Genomic DNA, 6,051 nt, shown 5'->3' with positions numbered 1-6,051 from the left:
TGTTTCCCCTGCACTCACCCACCCCTGCTCCATTCCCTCCCTCCCTCCATTCTCACCTTCCTCCAGTGGTGAATTCACTTGCGTGCAGGTCTCAACTTGGGGAGAAAGAAAGGGTCGCTTCTTGGTGGTGCTAAGAAATTGGGAAGAAAGGAAGCAAGGGTCGTAGTGTTCCACAACAGGGATGGTTTCATGTTCTGGCTTTTAGAGTTACACAACTGAGACTTACTTGCAATCTCAAGGCGAAGAAATGATCCCTGCAGAATACTGCTAGTATTTGACTAATGATCTGTAAATACGACCTGCAAATAAGCCTCTACAGAGGCGGTCTCTGTGGCGCAATTGGTTAGCGCGTTCGGCTGTTAACCGAAAGGTTGGTGGTTCGATCCCACCCAGGGACGTCTAAAAGGGTGGTCTTCCTTTTTCCTCAGTCCTCCCTCTTAAACATCAAAGTTCTACTTCCAATCCAAAATTCTATGAATTACTTGTTTAGTAAGAGACGTTTCCCAAGTCCCACATCCTAGAAGATGAGGAGCTATCCATGGCCAAACTAGAGACACCGGTACTTTTCCCCCTAGAAGCGAAACTTTCAGAGCAGCTTTCCGGCAGAATTCCACAGCCGGTAGAGCCCTGGTAACACAAAAATCAGTTAAGGCTCTTTCCCATTTAGTTAATTCTTGCAGCAGATGCTAAGCACCTGGAGAAACTCAATGATTTCTGGCCAAGTTTAAAAGGGGTTAAAGTGTAAAGCTTTTTATGCATTAATGTGCTCTAATTTCTCCTGCTACTCACAGTTGGACACTGCTCTTACACATAGGACTGCAGTGAAGGTCCTAGAAATAATCTTTTAAGGGCTTTGCCTGTGGCTCCAACTCTTGTCCTTTCATATCACACTCCCTTTTGGTGATCTTGTCAACTTTCAAATATGTGTCTCCAGTACTTCGCCAAGTCCTATAACTATTCATTCATCCACCTGCCTGCGTTTCATGACCCCTTGCCCTCTGGTTATCCTCTCCTGACCTGAATCCAACTTCTCCCCAGTCCCTAAGCAGGAGTCTTCTCCAGTGTTCCCTCTCTTAGTGAATGGCGGTACCATCACCTTTTGGGCAACAAGCCAGACAGCAAGGTGACTTCCCTGAAGTCTCTTTCCCTCACCCAGCAAATCCATCAGTCATCAAGTTCTTCCTGTTTTAACTTCCCTGCCTTCCCTTCCTGTTAGCCCCCTGTTTCCCTGGGAAACGGACCCAGGTCAGCTGGAAAAGTCCTGGTATAGGATGAGGTACATGTTGCCAAAACTCCGGCCTCTGTTCCCATGCCGGGAACTCCAGCGAGCTGGACTTTTCATCCTCTCAGATGTCCTTCTTAGCTCAGGAGTCAGGACAGGAAGACCACAGAGAGGAAACTCTGTTGGCTAAATCAAATTTTTCCTCAAGGCTTTTAGAAAAACAAAATCCTGGTTTGTCCCTAATCTCTGAATGTGTACCTGTTACCCATCTACTTATTTATGCACACGTGCATTCATTCATCAAACATATATTGAAGCTGTTACGTGCCAGGCACTCTGCAAGGAGCTACAAATACAATGATGAGCGAGAAAACGGATATAGTTGCCATAGTTCTTCAGTTCCTAAACTACTTTCCGTAATTCCTCACAACATGAAAGGGTGATCCAACTGTGCTCTCTGGGGAAATTTCCAGTACAAATGTGGCGCACCACGGTCCCTAATTCTTTTGTCTGCCATTTACAAAGCTATGGAGGCTACAGGGCTATGCTATGCACTTGTCCCATAGTGGCCGAAGGAGATTGGCTTTTGGAATCATCCGAATCTGTTGTGCTGCCAGGTTTTCAGACTCAGGAGAGCAGAGCAGGGTCTTTGGCTGCATAGAGTTGAGCTCCCCAAAGTGCTGGACCTGGGGCTGGCAGTTAACCCGGGGTACACCCTGGCGTTTGGCCACAAATTATTCAATAGGAACTGCCAGCCCACGAACTCTGCCTGATCCTTGTAGTGTAATCAGACTCTGCGGTTAGGTTAAAGCTTGGCAGTTCGCAGCGCACCCAGAGATTGCTATCCTTTGAGCCATAAACATCTTTCCTTTGCCCCCAGAACTCCACGTTCTCCATCTCTTCATAAGCTACTTACCTCATTTCTGAATTGCTCCTGGTGTACATGAGGCTCCTTGGGAAGTTTCTTCTTTTCCTTTTTAATCTTAAGCAGGCTCCATGTCCAGCGTGGAGCCCAACGACTCAGAACTCGATCTCACGACCCTGAGATCATGACCTGAGCCCAAATCAAGAGTCAGATGCTCAGCGGATGACCTTGGGCAGTTTCTTCCTGGTCAAAAGACTTTTGTGCTCGCTTTGGCGGCACGTATACTAAAACTGGTCAAAAGGCTTTGAGTGAAAGAATAACTTACCTGGCCCGCACATCTCTAACATACAATGTTGGGACAGGCGTGGCTCGACTGCTATTGATACTCCCATTCAAAAGGGGGAAGTTGAAGGCACATGGCAGTCACTGGTCTGACATCCAGTCAGGTACATGTTGCCAGTTCTCTGCTGGGGTCCCATTACTACTCACTGGGAATGATTATCTGTGGCTCTCACTTCTACCTCCCGAATTGGCCTTACTTTTTGTAAGAACAGTCAGTGTTTGCAGCTGATCATTTTCTCAGCCTGCTTCCCGACTGTAGGAGTTTCGAGGTCCAAAGGCTTCTTTTAATTTTGTACTGTCTCTGTCCCTTTCAGTCCAAGCTGAGATAATTCCTTTAAAAACTTGAAGAGTTTCTTATATCAATATATACTCCACTTATTAGGTAAAAGCCGCACTCACAGATATCTTAGAGATCAACCCTTTTCTACATCAGGTCCCTGGTAAGGTTGCTGTGGGTCAATGTTCTTAAGATCCTTAGAAGACTCCTTAGCAGGAAAGGTCTCTGAAGCATGCCCTTAAGATTGATAGGATGCCTCCTTTCTGAGCCCAGATCTCCACTGACATATGAATGAATAAAGAAGATGGTGTACACACACACACACACACACACACACACACACACACGATGGAATATTACTCAGCCATCGAGAAAATGAAATCTTACCATTTGCAATGGCATGGATGGAACTAGAGGGTATTATGTTAAGTGAAATAAGTCAGAGAAAGACAAATATCATAGGATTTCACTCATACGTGGAATTTAAGAAACAAAACAGATGAACATAGGGGAAGGGAGGGAAAAATAAAATAAGACAAAAGCAGAGAGGGAGACAAACCATAACAGACACTTAACTATAGGAAAGAAAATGAGGGTTGCAGGAGGGGAGGTGGGTGACAGGAAGGGATAACCGGGTGATGGGCATTAAGGAGGGCACAGGATGTAATGAGCACTGGGTGTTTTATGCAACTGATGAATCACTAAACTCTACCTCTGAAATTAATAATACACTATATGGTAATTAATGGATTTTAAAGAAAAAATGAAATTAAATAAAACAAAAAGAATGCCTCCTTTCTGTCTGAAAGAGCCCGCGAGGCACCACTTCAATCTTCTTGAGTTCTTAACAAAGAGTTCCATCGACACAGCTTTAGCTTCCTCTTGCCCCTGGAACCATGTTTTCCTGACAGTGCCTGGGTTTGATCTCTTTGGCCTGCTCTTTCTTTCTGAAGCATTTGCTGGATGGAAACTGTCCCAAGCCTTCACATTTCCTCCAAATTCCAGCTGAAAACTGAGTAGTTAGTCCTTTAGCTCATCTCTCTTTTTTTTAGTGTTTTGTTATAGGCAGTCCAGGGGAGGAAAAATTATTTTTGCTTATACCCTCTTGGTTCTCTGGCTGGGGCCCTGTAAGATCAAGACTGGTTACCAAGGACAGGTTACCAAGAGAAAAACAGTTTATCAATGCATGCAGCTTACATCACATAGGAGAAACGTCCTGATGAGTAACTCAAAGGGGTGGTTGGAACCTGGGCTTATATAGCATCTTAACGAAAGAAAAATAAATATGTACAGAAATGACAAGACAAAGGAAAGGGATTTCCTTTTCAAGGGAAGCAAACTGTGGGATGGTAAATATATGAGCGGCCTAAAAGAGTAAGTTTTGCTTGTACAGGTCCCTCTTAGAACTGACTTTATGTCTTCTTCTTCGTCTTCTTCCCCTCCTCCCCTTCCTCCTCTTCCTCCTCCTCCTCCTCCTCCTCCTCCTCCTTCTTCTTCTTAAGATTTTCTTAAGCTTATTTAAGCAATCTCTACCCGCAACATGGGCCTTGAACCACAACCCCAAGATCAAGCCATGTGGCCTACCAATTGGGCCAGCCAGGTGCCCCTTTATGTCTTCTTCATGGCTATAAAACCTCCTCACAGGGCACCTGGGGGGCTCAGTGGATTAAACGTCTGCCTTTGGCTCAGGTCATGATCTCAGGGTCCTGGGATCAAGTCCTGCATCAGGCTCCTTGCTCAGCAGGGAGTCAGCTTCTCCCTCTGCCTCTGCTGCTCCCTCTGTTCGTGCTCTTCTGCTCTCTCTGTGTCAAATAAATAAATAAATAAAATCTCTAAAAAAAAAGAAAGAAAGAAAAGAAAAGAAAAGAAAAGAAAACTCCCCAGGAGAGGGGATTTATGGGAGTCCTCAATTTTCAGAAGTTTCTGCTTTTAGTCAGCTAAGGGAACTGCGGGAAAACCATCTTTCTGTATCTGTTGATGCTCGTTTGTCTCCAGCTGAATAATCCTTAAAAAAATAATCTTTATGCCAAAGTGCCATATTTTGGGGTGGCATATTCTGGTCCCCAATAGCAGCTAAAAGAATCCAAACTGCTCCTCAGTGCTCTCTATGGAAAATTACTTAGCTAATCCCTGGATTCACCAGGTACATTTTCCATTCTTCACATTACTACAGGAAACAGTGCTGAGGTACTTTCCGACACTACAAAACCAGGGTGCGTCTTCGTCTGGTTTCTGATAAAATACTCCTCATTTTATCTCAGGCCATCACTGCCAGCCTTCTTGAGGCCCGTCAGGCTCCTGGCTGCCAGCCAGTGCTCCAGACCTAGCCACATGTTTTAGCTGGCACCATCTGAAATGGCGAAAGGGCTCTGTTGGGGTAGAAGGCAGGCAAGATATTGTGAATGTTCTGGAAAGAGAATCTAACAACCCAATGTCTGCTGTATAGCAGGTAATGGTCATCTGTTGTCACCTGGGGATCTGCATTGCTAATGACTTAGGACTTTGTCACAGATGTGAGAAATTTAAGGACTCCGAGAGTCTCCTTAAAAGAGAATGGTGTAATCAATCCTCTAGTTTTCAATTTATAGCACAGGTTAAAATGAAGAGACTTCAGTGACCTCCAGAAGGGATATATGAAATTGTTTCACCTTGTTTCTTAACAGTTTATTATTTAACATACAACAACCTGCCCATATTTAAAACAGACAATATGATATTTTGGCATATGGACGCACTAGTGAAACCATCAGTATAATCAAAATAATGAATGTATCCATCACCCCCAGAAGTTTCCATTTGCCCTGGGTAACGCCTCCCTTCTGTCCCTCACTAAGTCATGCCCCCACTGACCCGTGCACCTCAAGCAAATACTGATCTGCTTACGGTCACTGTAGATTAGTTGGCATTTTCTAGAATTTTACGTAAATGGAGTCATACAGGAAGCCCTCTTTTTTGTTCGGTATCGTGAGTCTTTTTAATTTTAGTCATTCTAGTACATGTGTATCGTTAAGTTCATACCCGCTAGGATTGCTATCATTTTAAAAACAACAACAATAGAAAATAAAGGGTGTTGGCAGGAAGGAGAAATTAGAACCACCAAACATTGCTGGTGAGGATGTAAATGACCTAGCGATTTCACTACTAGGTACGTACCCCAAAAATTAAATCCAGATACTCAAAACGAATCCTTGCACATGAACATTCAGAGCCAAAAGGTGGAAACAACCCGAATGTCCATCAGTGGATGAACACATGAACAGCATGTGGTGTATATATTCTTTAGCCATAAAAAGGAATGCCCAGCTTGCGTGAACTCCAACAATAAGCCAAGTGAAAGAAGCCAGA

The 6,051-nt window shown here is 44.2% G+C and overlaps 1 non-coding gene across 1 annotated transcript; it reads left to right on the top strand.

The window, feature by feature from the left end:
- The first annotated feature begins 324 nt into the window (after positions 1–324).
- On the top strand, positions 325–398 carry TRNAN-GUU. The gene has a single exon. It is a non-coding gene; the product is annotated as a tRNA-Asn (tRNA).
- Positions 399–6,051: the final 5,653 nt, after the last annotated feature.

The sequence above is a fragment of the Ursus maritimus genome, unplaced genomic scaffold (assembly GCF_017311325.1).
Source record: "Ursus maritimus isolate PB19 unplaced genomic scaffold, ASM1731132v1 scaffold_2, whole genome shotgun sequence".
NCBI classification, from domain to species: Eukaryota; Metazoa; Chordata; class Mammalia; order Carnivora; family Ursidae; genus Ursus; species Ursus maritimus.
Note: the sequence above shows the minus strand (reverse complement) of the source record. Positions and strands in the feature narration are given on the sequence as shown.